This window comes from Pezoporus occidentalis, unplaced genomic scaffold (assembly GCF_034315485.1).
Source record: "Pezoporus occidentalis ecotype Australia unplaced genomic scaffold, CSIRO_AGI_Poc_V1 ctg316, whole genome shotgun sequence".
Taxonomy (NCBI): domain Eukaryota; kingdom Metazoa; phylum Chordata; class Aves; order Psittaciformes; family Psittacidae; genus Pezoporus; species Pezoporus occidentalis.
In genome coordinates, this window is record NW_026915116.1 from 65,290 (window position 1) to 84,809 (window position 19,520).

Here is a 19,520-nt window from a genome sequence, read left to right on the forward strand (position 1 = left end):
GAATCTTCCCCCACTCCTTCTCAATCTTCATCTAAAGTAATAATTCTCTCTGCCTGTCCTGACGTTCCACTAAATCTCCGGTGTTTATTTTGATTCTGAGGGCATTTTCCCTTTGAGTGCAACCTGTGGAGTCTGTTCACAAACCTTTCCATGTAATCCTTCTTTCCTCCCCTCCCGGGCTGCTCCCCCCTTTCCTCCTTTCTTGCATGATAGCTACAGACAACAATTTTTCTCTTTTTTTTCCCTAAACATTTCAGTTTACTCTGGAGCTTATCTTATGCCCCACACATACATTAACAACTTCCTAGTTGAAACCTAACACACTATAACCCACAAAACACAGTATTGTATTATATTAATAATTGTATTAATTATTATATTAAAATAAGTATATTAATAATCGGGGACTCAAACCTCTTTCCACCACCATTCAAACCATTTCAGGGAACTTGCACCGGAGCAATGGTGGACCAGTTGCGATATGTCTCTCAGGACACATTCATTATCTTTCCCAAATCATACTGGTCCTTTCCTTCCTTCCTCAAATTCAGGATCAATAGTAGTATGCTTATGTATCACCTCTTTTAATCTTTCCACGAATCCAGAAGGTGATTCATTTATATCTTGCTTTATTTCATATAGCTTAGACCAGCTCACTGCCTTGGGGACCGCATTCCTAATACCAAATAAAATCCAACTCCAATATTGTTTCAAAGCCTGCCTGTCCTGGTCCCCATTAGGGTCGCAGTTAGAATCAGGGGTAGGTACTTGGAGATTCACTGTACCTATCGCTGCACCTGCTGTTATTTGTTGCACTACCACAGTCCAAGCCATATGAATAATCATATTCCTGTCAACACTCTCAAAAGCATGATGCATAATTACCAGCCACTTGTTTCCAAATATTCTAATCTATAATGGTGAACGGAATCTTCATCATGACCAGACCATTGTTGCCCACAGCTTGTCTTAAAGGTGCAATCACAGTTTCCCCTTGTTTTCCCCTAGTTTGCCCTGCTGTAGGGCTAAATCCTTCAACCCCCTCTAATATTTCTGATGCTTGTGCTGGTGCTTGTGCTTAATTCTCATTGTCAGCACCTTCAGCCCCATTGCTCACAATACCCCTTCTCTGGGGACCTACCATCAAATCCAAATCCTCTGCATTCCTCAAGGTCTAGTGCATAACTGTCCTATGCTGCACAAAGAGCAACAGCGCTTAAGCAAATTTCACTGTCTTTCTCCAAGGAAATTACTAACAGGTCCTGGGGTGCAAAATTAAAGCTGAAATCCTTTTGTTGTTCCAGATGGTATCTCAAAGTGAAAAACATTTCTGCATAAGCTACTTCATCCCACTTTCCTTCTCATCTCAAGAATAACATTCACCACTGATAACAATATTTTACCAGAGTCACCCGAGTAACCGAACTCCAGGATTCACCACTTTGTCCCAAAGTCTCCCAAGTGACCAAGCCACCCAGGAGTTCACCAATTTGTTTCCAGTGCTGCAAAATGCAACCCAGTAGGTATTTCTTCAACCCCCCTATGGAGGCAGTGGTCCTGACCTCCACCCAGATTGCTGCAAAATGCAACCCAGTGGGGACCTTTTCAGAATCCTCCCTTTGGAGGCAGTGGTACCCATGATCCTGACCGCCATCAAATATCAAAGTCCAGACCACCAAAACCAAACTACCTTTTACCCACCATGCAGGGCATCCCGCTGCTCCTTATGTGGAAAGGGACCAAAAAGAATGCCTTTTTAAAGAAATTCAATCAGGGCCTTACAGAGGTGCCAAGTCGGCCCGGGGAGCTGTGGTTCCTGTCAGGGAAACTCCCCTGATGCCGGCATGAAGGTCTCCCAGATACATGGGAAACATGGCTAAGTGTCCCTGTTCAGGCACCAAATTGTTACCATAAAAGTCAGTCAGAGAAACTCTCAATTTGAAGTTTGTCATGATTTAAGCCCAGCCGGCAACCCAGAACCACACAGCTGCCCGTTCACTCCCCCCTCTTTTTCCTCCCCCAGCTCCCAGAGAGATGGGGAGGAGAATCAAAAGAATGTAACTCCCACGGGTTGAGATAACAACAGTACAGTAACTAAGGTTAACAAAACCACTACTGCTACCACCAATAATAATAATGATAAGGGAAATAACAAGGGAAGAGAATACAACACCTCACCACCCGCCAACTGATACCCAGCCCAATCCGAGCAGCCATCTAGCCCTTCCAGGTAACTACACTCCGTTTCTATATTGGGTATGACCTGCTCTGGTATGGAATACTTCTTTGGCTAGTTTGGGTCAGGTGTCCTCTCTGCTTCCTCCCGGCTTCCCCTCCTCCCTGGCAGAGCATGAGACTCAAAAAGTCCTTGGTTAGAGTAAACATTACTTAGCAACAACCTTTTGGTGTGGTGTTAACTTTAGTTATCATTAGTTATTGCTTAGTTTCCCATTGCTACAATAATTAAATTGCTGTTTATATTAAATTCACACCAGAAGATTAATAGGTGAAAGTTCCACATAATTTCTCTTAAGAAATAACTTTGAACTTCTGAAGTTGACTTAAACTTCCAGAAGCTAACTAGGTTAAATGCTACAGTTCCATATATCTTCTATTTCTATTCTATTTCCTTGCGGTAGGAGATTTCAAGTTTGCCATAAGATCTGAAGCAGCCAGAAACTCATATGACTCAGGAAAAGGGCTTACAGCATGAGACATTCTGCCTGTGAAAAAGAAAAAAAAAAAAATTGGTGTAATATAGCATGGATCTGGTTGTACCAAACATTGCTTAAAGTAAACCAGTTTCTCAAAGTGAGATGTGCCTTTGGAGCAGTGAATACTATGTTGACCTCAATTGCTCAATATTTGTGAAGCTACATATGCAATTTCAGAAACTTTGAGCCATGATCTAGCAACAGGCTTCAGCTATATAATCTTTATAGCATTTCCACAGGGCCTTACTTTATGTTTACTATTTGAAATTAAAATTATTTCACTTTGAGGATACTGAAGATGATGAAAATTCCTCTAGATTATCAAAGCTGTGTTTCCGAAGCTCTATTCAACCAATGCAAGCAGCTCTTTGAGAAGTAACAGACATGGAGCATTTGCCAGATTAACCTTCCTCTGTTCAGAAGACACATTCAGTTGAGCTGCATGTGACTTGAGAGATCTTTTAGTGTTCACAACAACAACAAAGCATCTACATATACACAAAATGCAAGTGCCAACCCCTTGGGAAGAAGAAGTATCACAGCGACTCACACTGTAAAATTTGTTTAAATGAACTTTCTGAAGTTACTTTTTAATTCCTCTCCCTTTCTGTAGATAGATTGTAAATGTGCATGCTTTGAACTTCCACAGCATAGCTGCTCTTGGCTGGACAAATTATCTATACACATTACTTCTTGTTGATTGAGTAAGCACCCACAAAACTCCAGTATCCATTTCCTATAAACTTTTGGTACTAAAAGTAATTGTTGAAAGGAACATACTGAATAAATTGAAGATTTTTTTCCCATGAGAACAGCAAAAGATACAAAAGGGCTTTTGATCTGTAAAGGAACTTTTATTAAAATATAGAAGATCTGAAACTCCTTGGCCATGGTAGATTGAATTGAATTGAATTGAAAGGTTTGAAATTTTCTTTCTTTCTTATTCATTGTTTCTTTGCAGAATAGCTTTTTTCATTTCAAGGGCTTCTTTCTTTGTTGTTTGTTTTTTTTTTTTGTGAGTTCTTTTTCCAGATGAGGTTTCAGAGCTCAGATGAGCTGATCTAATTGCTTGCTGACACTAATGGAGACTATTTCACCCTCCGGTCTTAGACTGATTCTAGTTATTATCTGATCCCTATGTGAGCTAGTACTGCAGAGAAATAAGCTGCTCCTTCGTTGTTGTTGTTGATATTGGGTTTTGTTTTTTTCCCCCTTGGATAGGTTAATTTTGCGTTAGTGTAATGAGCTAAGGGACAAGAACACAATCTGGGCTTGAATAAGAAAAATGCATGATCATTCTTTGGTTTTAGTGATGCAAAATTGACTGACTTTCTTGCTTATTAAAGATTCAACAGACTGAAATTATGTAATGTTAGTCCAAAAGAAAAAGCAAAAACAAACAAAGCCCCTATAAAAATATTTTTGAGCACTATTTATATTGAGAAGTTCTGGAACGCTGTATCTTGACATTTGTGTTCTGAAATAAGCCATAAACTGCGTACTTTGTCCTGACCTGTATGACACCTTGGAGATTTGGAACTGTGGTCCTTCAAATGCCTCTTTTTCTGTCATCAGTGTGTGTAAAGAAACATGCACGCACCCCAGTTTTTTTTATATTCTCCTTTCCTTTTGTGTGTGCATTTGTGTGCACATTTGTGTGCATTTGTGTGTGTGCGTGTGTATGCATGTATGTGCGTGTGTATGTGCACGTGTCTGTACATGTGCACATGACATGTGTGATGTGTCTGTGACACGTGCGTGACGTATCACGTGTGTGATGTGCGTGACTCATATGTGGTATATGTCATGTGTGTGATTTGTGACACATGTGACCTGTGTGATGTTTATTATGTGACATGTGTGACACGTGTTTGACAGGTGATGTTTATGACATTACAAGTGTGACACGTGTGATGTGTGTGACATGTCTTATATTTATGACATGTGATGTGACACTCGTCTGACATCTGTGTAATGTGTTACACATGTGAAATGCTGGTGACATGTGATGCGTCCAATGTCTGTGATACATGTGATATGTGACACGTGTGTGTGACATGTGTGGCATGGTTATATGTGTGACACATGTGATGTGTGTGACAGGTCTGATGTGTGTCACACGTGACATGTATGTTGTATATATGATGTGTGACGTGTGTGTGACATGTTTGTGACATTTGTATGACACTTGTGTGACATGTGAGACACTTCTGTGACGTGTCATGTGTCGTCACTTCTTTGATGTTTATGATGTGATATGTGTGACGTGTGATGTGTGTGACATTTCTGATCTTTCTGGCAATTGTGGGATGTGTGTGACACTTGTGTGATGTGTGACGTGTGTGGCATGCATAACTCGTGTGTAACGTGTGACACGTGACATGTCTGACATGTGAGATGTGTGACACGTGTGTGATGTGTTTTACACATGTGTGATGTGAGGCATGTCTGTGACATGTGACACATGTATGACGTGTGTGGCACGTGTGTGACAAGTGTGTGACGTATGTGACATGTTTGATGTATGTTACATTTATGACATGACGTGACGTGATATGTGTGACATGTCTGATGTTTGTGACGCGTGTATATGACACGAGTGTGACATCTGTGTGATGTGTAATGCATGACGTGTGTGACACATGCAAAATGTTTGTCATCATGTGTCTGATGTTTGACCTGAGTGACAGGTATGACATGTGACATGTGTAACATGACGTGTATTGGGGGGGTTGGAATGTATTGAAACTGTCAGAGCCCATGGGAAGGAGGAACTACAGCAGGCAATTAAGAGTGACCCATCCCTGACTGGTACTTGGAAGATGTTGAAGCTGGCAAGGAACAAGGACGTCGGAACTGGAAAGAGGATGTTGATAGACCTTTCACCTGATGTCACCACAAGGCAAACACAGATGTGCTTGGCTAATTTCTTGGAAGAATATAAGTATCATGTAACCTTTGCAATAAACAATCCAGCTTGCACTCTACCTCTGGGTCCATGCCTTCCATCCTCACAGTGTGTGACATGTGTAACATGACATGTGTGACATGTGATACACCTCTGATGTGTGTGATGTGACATGTGTCGTGTGTCACTTGTGTGCCACGTGTGTGGTGTGACATTTGTGATGTGTGTGACGTTTGTGTGACACGTGCATGTGTGACACATCTGTGACACCTGGCACATGTGTGGCACATCTGTGACACCTGTGTGACATGGCGACACATGTGTGTGATGTGTTACACGTTGTGTGACAGGTGTGAAGTGTGACACGTGTGATGTCTGACACGTGTGATGTATGTGAGATGTGTGATGTGTGACAAAAGACATGTGACTTGAGTGCGACGTGTGTGTGAGATTTATGACATGACGTGTAACACATGAGACATTTCTGACGTGGGTGATGTGTGTGACACCTGTGTGACATCTGTGTAACGTGTGATGTCTTGACACCTGTGCGACAATATGAAACGTTTGTGTCATGTGTGTGATACATGCTGTGCCCCACCTATGCACTGGCCCCACTCACAGCCTACAGCACACCCTTACTGGACGTCACGCCCCTTGTCCCTCATTTGCCCACCCCAACAGAGGCCTCGTACCCTCCTACCACCCACCCCTTACCCTGGACCACGCCCACACTCCTACATTAGCCCAACCCACAGCACAGACCACACCCCAAGGACTTTATTATCCTTGGACTACTCCCTGTGCCCCGTTAAGTGCCCCAATGTCATTAATTCTTTTATCACTTTCATTTTTATTAACTTTTTAATAATTTAAAATCACTTTTAGTCACTTTTCATAGACTTTCTTCAGTTTACTTCATTTTTTATTTGGTTTTTAATCACTTTTTGTCACTTTTTTGTTCACTTTTATTCTATTCAGATTGATTCACTTTTATTCCCTTTTTAATCACTTCATGATGGGCCTGGGCTAGGAACAGGGCTAAAGCAGGGTTAATAAAGGCCTGATGGTGTAGTCTGTGCTGTGGAAGGGCTACGCGCGGCACGGTGTTAGTGAAGGCTGGAGGGTGTGGCCTGTTCTGTGGGAAGGGCTAATGTAAGAGTGTGGGCGTGGTCTATGGTAAGAGATGGGCACCGGGGAAGGTGCCAGCCGGGCTGTGGGTGGGGCCAGTGCACAGGGGGCGTGGTCAGGCCCGGGGGCAGGGCTAGTGTAGGGTGGAGGTGTGGTCTAGACAAGGGGCTGATGTCATGAGGCTGGGGTGGGCTGGGACTGCGCTGCGGTCGTGGCCTAGGCTGTGGCTCGGGCTAGGGGCTCGGCCAGGAGTGTGGTCGGGGTTAGGGCAGGGTTGCTGACTGGGGGGTGTGGTCTCAGCTAGGGGCAGGCTCCTGGTTGGCCTGGGGTGGAGGCACGGGGGGTGACAGGGGCGTGCCTTGGGCAGCGGGGTGGTCAGGGGCACGGCTACAAGGGTGGGTGGGCAAATCGGCTGCAGGCGGCACCACAGGCAGCGGGCGGTGTGGGGTCAGCTCCTGTGTGGGGTGTGGTCTGCGTTGGGGACAGGGCTACCGGGGAATGTAAAAAGAGAAAAAAAAGGGAATGAGCCTAAGTGAAACTCAAAAAGAAGTGAATGAAAGTCCATAAAAATGAATTAAAGTCAACAGAAAAACTGATTTGTGTTTGGGGCACAAGGTGGTAATGGGGGCCCTAAGGGGCACCATGGAGGTTGATGATGCTCCTGATGCCATCGCAGTCCTGGCAACATCACACCACCATAAATCAAAAAAAGCCGTGGGGGTGTGTGTCTATAAGGAACTATGGGGCATTGGGGTTGGGCATCTATGGGGTGCTGTGGCAGTGGAGGGAGTCTGTGGGGCATTATGGGTCGTCATGGGGCCATGTGTGCATCTATAAGGAACCTAGCAGTTGCTTTGGGTCTCTATGAGCTGTACATGGGTGGCCATGCATTTCTATGGGGCATATACAGGTCACTACTGTATGTCCATGGGGTATCTATGGGTCACTGTGGGTCATTATGGGGATCTGTGGGTTACTATGGGTGTCTTATGAATCGCTATGGAGTGTCCATCAGTTACTGTGGGTCTCTATGGCATGTCTATAGGTTGTCTATGAGGCTGGGGGGTGCCCTACAGGGGATTCAAGAGGGAGCCTATGGCGCTTTATGGGGCCTCTTGGGGTTTCCATGGGGTGCTGTGGATGGCTAGGGGGTGTCTATGGGTCACTGTGTGGTGACTGTGGGTCTCTTATAAGTCACTATTGCGTGTCTATGGGTTGCTCTGGAACTCTACTGCATGTTTATACAGAGTCTATGAGCCGGGGAGGGGGGAGCCTATAGGGGCTCTACTGAGGTCTATGGGGCTCTGTGGGGTGTCCATAGGTTGCTCTGGGTGGCCATCGGGTATTTAAAAAAAAAAAGTTAGTAAAAGTGACTAAATCAGATCTGAAGAAAAGTGAATAAAAGTGAACAAGCCTGAATAAAACTTGAATAAAAGCAAATGAAAGGTTAAAAAAAAAAAAAATGAAAGTGAATTAAAAAAAAAAAATCTATTGGTGGTGTGGTACTGATGGGTTGCAGATGGATAGTGGGGGCCTTATGGGGCACCTGGGGGCCATAATGGGAGCCATGTCATGGCTGATGCTGTCATTACCATCCTGGTGACATCATGATGGCACGTGTCAATAAAAGCTGTGGGACATATTTTATGTGTTCATAGGGCTCTATAGGACTAGGGAGGGGATGTGTCTATCGGTCTCTGTGGGGGACACAGAATGGCATCAGCAAGCAGTTCTGGGGTGCAAGATTAAAATCACAACCCTTTTGCCCCCAGGTGCAGCTCGTTACTTCGTTCCTATCATAACTGCCGTTCACACAGATCCCCAAGAAAAAGGAGGGGGGGCTCTGCCTGAAAGACATTAGAGGGACAACACCCCCAACCCGCCAGTTGCCGCGGCGCTCGTCAATCCCTCCCGAAACGACACTCCCGCGCTGCCATTGGCCACCACGCCCCGCAGCCGTCATTGGCCACCGCTCGCGTCAATCACTCCCGACACACACACACACACACACACACACACACACACACACACACACGCACGCACGCACGCACGCACACACACACACATACATACACAAACACCCACCCCCCCCCCCCCACCACCACCCCCCCCCCCCGCCATGTTCTCATTGTCCGCCGCGCCCAGCACTACCTCCAGTACTACGGTTTGGACAGAGGGTGGCAGCAGCACTACCAAAAAAATCCCAAACAGCATGTTTTTCTCCCCCAAAAATTCTGCAAATCCCCTCTCCCCACATCGCCTTGCAGACCCAGAATCTGGGGGTCTGGAGTATTTTTGAGGCACCACAGTGTGTTGAGCATCATGAAACGTCTGCAACAAGTCACCCGAAAAACAGAAAACAGAAATCCCAAATTGTATTTCTATGTTATAAAAAAGAGAAAAAAAAACACACAATCAAAAACCTACCAATGAAACAAAAAAACGGTTTTACAGTAAAAAATAAAGTCTGTTTCTTCTGAACAGTTGAACTCTTACATACAGGTTTTTTCCTCTTTTGTTGCAAAAACTATTTTCTCACTATCATTTAACAGTTAACCACACAGACACTTCTTTCAGGAAAACTAAAGCTTTGCATAGCCGTAACAGCTCCGCAATGGGCCTTATGTTGAGTATTTGTCTTTAAATCTTTCATAGAAAAAAACAGAGAAAGAGAGCGGGCACCTTCTTTATGTCATCTTTAAATCCCATACTACAAGCACCGCAGGAAAAACGCAGACATGCATCACAGACATACCTTGTGTCACAGATCATGGATTCGGATTCTTCTGTTTTGTCCTTCCATGGCAAAAGAAAGGGTGACCATGGTGGCAGTTGACATCTAGCTGGGAGAGGGAAAATGTACCCCAAAACCTTTATCATCAAGCTGGGTGGGCTCCTGCCCTGGTTTCAGCAGTAGCAGTCATTTTTCTCCTTAGTACCTGGTGCAGTGCTGTGTTTTCAACTTTAGTCTGAGAACACTGATAACACCGATGGTTTTAGTAGTTGCTAAGTAATGTTTACTCTGATAAAGGACTTTTCAGTCTCATGCTCTGCCAGTGAGGAGGGGCACAGGAAGCTGTGAGGAAGCGGAGACAGGACACGTGATCCAAACTAGCCAGAGAGGCATTCCATACTACAGCATTCCATACATCATGCCCAGGATAAAAACAGGGGGGAGTTACATGGAAGGCCCAGATAGCTGCTCGGGTTGGGCTGGGTATTGGCTGGCGGGTGCTCAGCAGTTGAACTGTGCATCACTTGTGTTTATTCCTTTCCTCTTCCTCTTTTAGTTCCATTTCTCTCCCCTTGTTATTTCCCTTATCATCATTATTATTATTGGTGGTAGCAGTACTGGTTTTGTGTTACACCTTAGTTACCAGACTGTTCTTATCTCAGCCTATGGCAGTTACATTCTTTTGATTCTCCTTCCCATCCCTCTAGAAAGAAGCAGGGGGGGGATGAACAAGCAGTTGCGTGGTTCTGAGTTACCAGCTGGGCTTAAAAAACAACAAGAGTCTAAAGCTTCCTTTTTTTATGAAGGCTACAAATAAGCAGAAGAAAAAAGTATTTTGCACCATCTCTGGTACAGTTAGTGAAAGAGAAATGGAGCAAGAAAATGGAGGGTGCAGGACCAGGGCATAAACATGTTGGAGCGTGGGTGGGGAAGGAGAGAAGAAGGGAGAGATGAGGGCAGTAGTGGAGCACAGGACGTGGGGACAGAGCAAGATAAAGAAGAGAGGGAAGAGAACAAAGGGATTAAGAAATAAAGAAAGGGTCAGATCTGTAAGAAATGACCAAGAAGGAAAAACATCTAAAACCAGAAATTGGCCAGAGGACAGAAACAGAGGAAGAAAGAAAATGGGCCAGGGAGCAGGACAGAAGAGGAGAGAAAGGGAAAAAGAGCTAGCTGGATGGAGAGGCATAGCAAGGAATGAGGGGACAGGCAGCAGGCAGAGAAAGAGAGACGGAGTTACTTCAGCAGTTGCTGCTGAAACTGCTCATCCATGGCTGCAAGAACTTTGCGTTCTATTCTGTGCAAAATGCACTGGGGAAGCAAGAGACTTGCAAAAACCAGATTACAAAGGATTGTGGTGGTTCCATCCTCAGTCAGTCTGTGTGGTCATTTCCATGTCAGGGACAGTGCCTGGTATCCTGAACACCCACAGCAGTACCTTAGTTCCAGCTGCAGAGCCCTCCTCCTCCATCCAACGGGAAGCCTTGCTAAGCTTTCTGGAAATGTCTTCTCTCTGCTCCCCTGAGGAGAAAAAACAATGCTCCTCCTCGTGAAGCTTCTCCTGCAAAGAACAGAACAAGCGCTCCCATCAAATACCACTGAGCGTGGAAGCATAAAACCACCCATCACCCCCTTGAAACCGGGCTGGAACGTAGACTCCTGGAGTGCTGACTGCACTGGCCAGGAGATCTTCACTCACCTTCCCACATCTGAGCTCCTGCTCCCAATGTTACCAGGAGCATGATGGCAACACAGCAAGTATACAGACACATGCACACCAGGTATGTGACGGAAAAGCTGTAACCACAGTAACTTCACATGCACTTAACTGCACAGCAATGGTTCTTGAGAAGCTGTATCTTCTTCATAGCCTGAGTGCAAGCATTCCACAACACCTGGGTAGGCACACAGAAAAGATACTGTGAACGTAAAACTTAACATGTTAGACACACTTGGCAAAAGTCTTACATTTCTATCAAGTCCCCGTGGGCTTAGCAAGCCTAGAGGTAGTAGAAAAATGACTGAAAGATGAAAGCTGGGCTCTTCAAATCATATCCCCCCAGCCCAAGCAACTCTTCTGCATTCAGATCAGCCAATCTGCACAAGTTACAATGGTACAACGGGCCATTAAAAACTACACTTGAGAGCAATGGATGGTGGGACTTTCAAACACTGGGATACACATTTACCAAAAGCCACCTGGTTGGTCACACCTGGGGATCTGCCAACAGGGCTGGCCCACCCCAATCAGAACTTTTACATAGAGAGGCGTAACATTCCTGTGGTCCACATGAAGAATCTGTTGGGGAAGACAGCCTGGGTTATTCCTGCTTCACGTAAAGGCAAACCTACCAGTGGGATTGCTTTTGCTCAGGGACCCGGAAATACTTGGTGGGTAATGCGGGAAGACTGGGAAGTCTGGTGTGTACCTCAAGGGGATTTAATTTTGGGAGAAAACAGCCAATGGACTCAATTATCTGCTGTTGCCTGCTATGTAACACTTCTATAGCCCATGAGCTAGATGCCCATCTCTGCCATTCTGGGCTTTGAAGAAAAGATATGGGCTGTCATGATCATCAGCAGATAATAAAAGTCATGGGAAAAGCCAGCAGCAACAGCAGAACTGTCCTCAGATCACCATCAACTGACCCTGACTTCCCTCCGATTATCACCCCAACAAACAAGGAACTTTCATGAAACCAGATGAGCTCAGCAGTAACCAGACAAGTTTGGCAGTGTCGTCAGCAGGCAATAACCTAATACTTCAGTCTGGGAAGAGTGCTGATAAGTCACCGATGTTTTTAGCTCTTGCTGAGTAATGCTTACTCTGATCAAGGACTTTTCAGACTCATGCTCTACCAGTGAGGAGGGGGAAGCCAGAAGGAAGCAGAGACAGGACACCTGCCGCAGAAAATATATGGACTCAGTCAGAGATCAATATGATCAGACAAAAGCCATTTATTACAAAGCCTTAATCCCTTAAATACTGTTTCTTACATGCACTTACAGTGATTTGGCATATTATGACTGGATACATGTCTTGAAGACCCTTAGTGACTAACATATAATTGGTTAAGCACAGGTGTGAGAACTTGACCTCGAAAGCTTGCCAACAGTCCACAGTTCTCATTAACTCAGTGAATTCCAGCTTCTTCTTATCTTGCTTGTTTAGGCTTCCTCAGGCCTCTCATGGCCTTGCTGTATCTTTCAGGATTATTCAGAGTTTATGTACCAATTATCCATTCTCCTGTGAGAACACTGCCTCCACAGACACCTGACCTGTCAAACTAGCCAAAGGGGTATTCCATATCGCAGCACATCATGCCCAGGATAGAAACTGGGCGCAGTTACCCAGAAGGGCGAGATTGCTGCTCCAGTTTGGCTGGGTATCGGTCAGTGGGTGGCGAGCAATTGTATTCTCTCCCCTTTTTATTTCCCTTATCATTATTATTACTGGTGGTAGCAGTAGTGGTTTCTGTTATACCTTGGTTACTAGACTGTTCTTATCTCAACCCGTGGGAGTTACATTCTTTCCATTCTCCTCCCCATTCCTCTAGGAGCAGGGGTAGAAAGAAGGGGGTGGAGTGAGCAAGTGGCTGCTAGGTTCTGAGTTACCGGCTAGGCTTAAACCATGACAAGACACTTCTACCTGCTCTCCTGGTCTTCTAATTTCTTGATATCCTTCTCTTACCTGGGTCCCAAAGATGAATGACTCCAAGCTATTGGCCGAGTTCTATCTTTCTTGTTTCTCTAGATCTTGGATCGTCAAGTCTTGGAGTCTAGCATGCAAAAAGAACAGTAATCAAAGGTAGCAAGTGCCTTTAGCTGAGCAGCACATCATATACATAAGCTTCTGATGACAGCAGCGCTACATGATCCACCACCATTCCAAAGCAATTCACTTCCTCTACCTGGAGCTTTAACCCAGCAGAGCCATTTCAAACATCCTTTTTCATCAAGCTCTTCACTTCGTCCTCCAGCAGGTAGGGCACATCGTTTACACCCAGTTCCACAGGGATTTCATGGGCAAGCTTCTGCTTCTTGGGTGCTTTGATATTCTTCCCTTCCTCTGTTTCGGTAACTGTGCTGTCACTGGAACTTTTGGATAGTTCTTCCTCTTTTGCATTTTCTCTATTTCCTTTTGGATCCTGTAACAGAAAAAATACATTGTCAGGCAGGGGAACAGATTTGCAGGTTTTCCAGATTTTTTCTCAGGGCAGGGGACAAACAGGGAAAGAAGAGTTCACCTGCGGAAACTCTGTGAGAGAAACAGTGTTGTTTTCACAATATCAGGGATGGGGCTTTGCAATATTAAGACTCTGCAATAGTGGGGCTGGGGCTAAGTTACTAAGGAAATGAAACAAAGGGTTTCAAATATGATGACTTAAACAGACACGCTCTGTGGTTAAAGACAATGTCATCTTTGGGTGACAGACACACTCTGTGGTTAAAAAGAATGCTATCTTTGTACAACCTATGAAACTTAGCTGGTGCAAACTGGTTCTGTAGTTAAACAGTAATTTGGGGTATCACATGTCTGCCAGAGAGTTATGAAATTGAACCATAAAAGGAGATAAATAAGAGGAAGGGGTGTGTTGCAGAATGACTCTAAGAGCAGGACCATAGAGTTCTGGAGGACTGTGCAAGCAAGGCAGGGGGTGGCCCCCACAGGTAGCCGGAGACCGGACCTGGGAGGAGAATGTGGAGGAAGCTGTGGGGGGCTAACCAATACTGTTGTGCCAAGAAGGAGTGGCTGAATACCACTCCTATATATGTGTGAACTGCGTCACAAATAAAGTAGAAGTTGCTTATCACCCATATTGGGTTGGCCTGTCTGCTTCTCCTCGCCGCTTACAAATGGCGCCCGAACAGGGACCCGGACTACAGGGCCCTGGTCGCTGGGGACCCGGATTACAGGGCCCCGGTCGCTGGGGACCCAGATTACAGGGCCCCGACTAGCGGGGACCCAGATTACAGGGCCCCGACTAGCAGGGACCCGGGACACAGGGCCCCAGTTAGCGGGGACCCGGAATACAGGGCCCCGACTAGCGGAGACCCGGATACAGGGCCCCGACTAGCAGGGACCCGGATACAGGGACCCGGTCGACGGGGACCCGGAACGGCGAGTGAGTGGCGCCGGCGGCAGCGGCCGGGAAGCGCGGGCAATGCTGCTGCGGTGGCGTGACGGACCCGGGTGCTTGGACTAACTGAAAGGAATCCGCTGCGTCGGGAGGCGGATCCGGAGACCAAGGTTACAGGACGACCCAGAAGAAGACGATCCGGAAAAGGCTGGCCATGAAAATAGACCAAGAGGTAGCCCTGGACTTATTACAGTGCTTTTTATAAAAGCGGGGAACTGAGCCCTGAACTTTTTACAGTGCTTTTTATAAAAGCGGGGAATTGAGCCTGAGACTCTTAAAGCAACTAGCAGGTCTAGTGGCTGTACGGAAGGCTAAGGGATTTTTTGCAGATCCTAATACAATATTTGAGGAGAATGAGTGGCGAAAGTTTGGTGATGAACTATTTGACTCAGTGCTTAATGATTATAAAAAGGCAAAGAAACTCGGTAAACCACGGAGGGAAGTAATGAACTGTATAAAAAGATACAAGGCAGAAAAGAAAACTGCCACGGTAGCAACGGAGAAGCTAGGAACAGACGTCCCCGGTCGGTTGAAACCGGGGGAAGATTACAACTCATTTCCCCCAACTCGCGGGAGCACAGGGTTTCCCACCCCACCCACCCCCCCCTTCCTTTTCTCCCCCTCCATCAGAAGGTGCCACGGAGGAGGTGTAACCCCCTGCTCCCCCACCACCCCAGTTCCGAAAGTAGGGACTTTGAAAAGGACAGAGAAAGTATATTAGAAGGTATACGCATGATAAATGTCGAGAAATCCGAAAGAAAGAGGGCGGTGCCTCAGCGCTGGATCGATTGCGGCGCCATTTTGAAGCACGCAGTAGAAAATAGGGATCATGCGCTAGCAGGAGATTTAAAGGAACCGCAAGCCTCTCCAACCCACTATGCCTAGAGTGGAAAAAAAAAAAAAAAAAAAAATTTAACTCAGTCACGGAGGAGCCAGGTCTGCAGATGGCTACATAGCAAACGAGATACATCTGATAAGAAAGACACAGCTGCGAGCAACGAAGACCCCGTGTTTGGCACAGGATCAGCCCCCGAATCCCCTGAATCCGATTTAGAATTACATCCTCTGCTTCCAGACCCTGACTCTTCGTCTCCCGGGTCGGTCTGCTCAGACTCACTGGCCCTGGAGACGCTCAGTTGTAACAATGGGTAACCAAAGATGTGATCATTACTGGTGAATTTTCTGCAATGGGCATCTCTGCATATCCTGTGTTTACTACACAGCAGGGGGCTAAGGAGTGGGAAGCTCTTGATCTCAAAATAGTTAAGGAGGCCTGACAAACAGTGACCACGTATGCGTTAAAATCCTCTTATACTCAAGCTGTATATGTTATGATTTTTTCTTGCAATTGACAGGGGGAGCCCATACAGTTTCTCTGTGATACTCATGTACTAGAAGTTGGTAAATACAAGTATGTCCAGGTTTCTGTCAACCCTTGGAGACCTCTGTAGATACTGCTGGCCACTTCTTCCAGCACAGGCTGGCCACCTGTGTCGGAATGAGTGTGCATTTTGGTCAGTATAAAAGCCCAAGCCTCATACGATGTGGGGGAGGCAGAGCCTCTGCGGGGACGCCCGCTAAGGTTGAGCCTGCCACCTCCCACTGCAATGATGCTTCTCGGAGCTGGTTTGCTGTTAGTCTCCACAGGGTCCTTGTGCCACGTTCTGTACGTGGGACTGTAGTGGGAGTAATGATGGCTTTTGCAGGGACTTAAAAAAAAAAAAAAAAAGGGGGGGGGGAGAGAGTAATGATGCTGCACTTAACCTAACCTGTCTACTTCCCAAGAACTGAAGAACTGATAACCTGGGGGAGGGGGTATATTTGTGTCCTCCTGCCTACAGGTCCATGGTGACTGCCTGCAAAGTTTGTCAAGCCTTGCCATGAGCTGGACAGACGAATGGATAAACCTGATGCCTCAGCTACAGGAGCTGACCGTGATTACCCCAAGCAGAATGAGACAGAGGAAGAGAAAGAACAAATAACTGCAAAACATCACTTGGGGGCAACTGAAAAGTAACATCCTGAATATGTGTGCTTGTAGAATAGCTATTATTAGAGGTTGTGATTTTGTGTATAAAACCACCTGTATTTACTAGCTAGTTGCTAATAAGAAACTGCACCTTGTATTGTATAGATTTGTCACTTGTAAAAGAGATGTTAGAGTATGGAAATTTGCAGTAGCTGCTAGAAAATGCTAAGGCAAAAGCTAGAAAAAATTTAATACAATGGTAGTGTTATAAAGCAGGTGATGGAACAAATTAAGAGGGGGGGAGAATTCCACTGGTAAGGAACTTCTTTGGCTAGTCCTTCACTGCCATCAGCATCTTCAACATGCTGCTGCACCCTGTAATAGTTACTCTGCTAATGTAAATTTGTGTGTGCTTTGCTGTAGTAGCGACTTGTTACTGGATGAAGCAGGTGAAACTGTGCATTGACAACAAGGTGCAAGGACTGAGGCTGACCAAATGCCTGCTACCACAATCAAGGGCAAGACTGTATTGGCTTCTGTGTTTGCCACCAAGAAGAACCTTTAGCTCCTTTGTTGGCTGCAACCCAGCAGGCGTGCAGCGGTGGGGACACATGCCATGCCAGACCTTGATGTGAAGGATCAGAGAGCTATACAGCCTGTTATCAGAGAGCCATACAGCAGAAAAAGGGGGCAAGCCCAGGCAGCCTCTAGTTGGCATATGTTAGGGATATAATCTAGCCCAGATCCCCTGCTCAAGTAGGGTCACCCAAACCATATATAAAACATAAAGGGGGAAGATGTGGAGACAGTGTTCTCAGGGGAGAACGCATAATTGGTACATAAACTTTGAATAGTCCTGAAAGATACAGCAAGGCCATGAGAGGCCTGAAGAAGCTTAAGCAAGCAAGATAAGAGGCTGGAATTCACCAAGTTAATGAGAACTGTGGACTGTTGCCAAGCTTTCAAGGTTGAGTTCTCACACCTGTGTTTAACCAATTATATGTTAGTCACTAAGGGTCTTCAAAACATGTATCCAATCATAATATGCCAAATCACTGTAGAGTGCTTCAGCCGGGGCCTTGGCTCAACTAAGCAGACTGGGTTGCTGAGTTGCTAAGCAGACAATTCTACATCGAAGGCAATTCCTGATTTGTTTTAATGTTGACTCTGTGAGACATGCAACACTGTAGAACCTTTTGCTGTTGGAACAGGGACATGGATCAGAGGAGTTTGTTGGAATGTGTTGTATGAGTCTCTGATTATGCTAATTCGATGTACGCACAGCTGAGAACCCTGGCTCAGCTTACCCAGCAGTAGTAAATGAGCAGTATTCTAAGAATAATTAGATGGTTGTTTTCACGGGGCATTACAGGTTGAGTCAAACACTGTTTAAAAGTATTGCACTTATGTATCATTGATTAGGTTAATCATCATAGCTATTAGACTTGTTTATAGTTGTGTGATAAAACAGGCGAACAGAATAATCCATAATGCCTCGCTTGCACAAAGAAAAAGGGGGGAATTGTTGCAGAATGACTCTAAGAGCAGGACCATAGAGTTCTGGAGGACTGTGCAAGCAAGGCAGGGGGTGGCCCCCACAGGTGGCCGGAGACCGGACCTGGGAGGAGAATGTGGAGGAAGCTGTGGGGGGCTAACCAATACTGTTGTGCCAAGAAGGAGTGGCTGAATACCACTCCTATATATGTGTGAACTGCGTCACAAATAAAGTAGAAGTTGCTTATCACCCATATTGGGTTGGCCTGTCTGCTTCTCCTGCCGCTTACAGGGGTGTACAAAAAAAGAATAAGGGAAGGTGTGACCAGAGGCGGGACAGTTAGCACATAGATTATACATGTCAGATACGCTGTAAACCTTGGAGTCCACACCCAACGGGAAAACTTGGGAAAAGGGAGGGAGCTTGCATACAGGATAGGAAAAAACAAATCAAAGTTCTGGTTTTGCTCTGTGTGCCTACTTGCCAGGACACTCATTTTCGCACAAACGCGTTAAATAAATACCTGCTTCACTGCTGTGTCTGACCGAGGCCTGCCTGAACCTAGAGACCATTTCTCACCATTCAACTTCTCAGACACCAAAATTCAAGACCCATTCCCTCAGCGGGATGCTCATCCGAGACTCCAGCATCTCGCCTTCTTCCTTTTTCTGGGATTCTGCTCTGGGAGGGGCAGCTTCTGCCTGACCTGGAGACTGCTGCTTCCCTTCTCCCTGCTCTTCACTGGTATCTTCTGCACTGCTTTTCTGGACTTGCTTCTTCCCCCTTCTCTTCTTCACCCATCTCTTCTCCTTCCTGCTCATCACAGGCAAGCAATGGGGAAAACAAAACAGTTGTGTATTTTTTTAAATATAGAAATCCCACGCAAGCGTTTCCCAGAAGAGACAATCCCCTGCAAAAAAAAAAACACATGTACAAAAACCAGCACTCACAGCAACTGCAGCCATTAGCAAGGGCCTGTGCTTGAGCTACAGTAGGAACTAAGAGTCACCTCAGTGCAGGACACGACTCCGTGACGAAGCACAAAGCCTGCTGGACACCTGCACAGACAACACACGGCCTAGAGCCTGTCCACAGAGCACCAGGACAACCTGCGAATGAGAGACTTCCCCAGAAACAAGTCCTGGAACATTTTCAATTCATCCTCAAATAACCTCCTGTGACACCACACTCATTTTCAGCTGCACAGAGAGACCAATAAGGTCATATATATTTTGTACTGTAGGGTGCTGTATGCATAGCCTGCGTACTAGGCCATCCACAGCTATCTCATACATTAAACAAACAAAGATTTAAAGTGCATTTGTAGAGTTTTAATGCGATACAGTCCGTTTAGTTTTTAGGCAGCATAATTTTTAGATGGCATAAAATCAGGTGAACAAGCCTCAGATCAACTGCTCCTAGATCTAA

At 45.7% G+C, this 19,520-nt stretch overlaps 1 long non-coding RNA gene across 4 annotated transcripts; it reads right to left on the bottom strand.

The window, feature by feature from the left end:
• Positions 1-9,365: 9,365 nt before the first annotated feature.
• On the bottom strand, positions 9,366-14,075 carry LOC134168575 (uncharacterized). Of its 4 annotated transcripts, none has more exons than XR_009966590.1 (4): positions 13,399-14,075; positions 13,179-13,266; positions 10,926-11,000; positions 9,366-9,829 (listed from the first exon to the last, which is right to left on the bottom strand). It is a non-coding gene; the product is annotated as an uncharacterized LOC134168575 (long non-coding RNA). The 4 variants fall into 4 exon arrangements; XR_009966591.1 differs by having other exon boundaries at positions 10,926-11,048; XR_009966589.1 differs by lacking the exon at positions 9,366-9,829 and having other exon boundaries at positions 10,720-11,000.
• Positions 14,076-19,520: the final 5,445 nt, after the last annotated feature.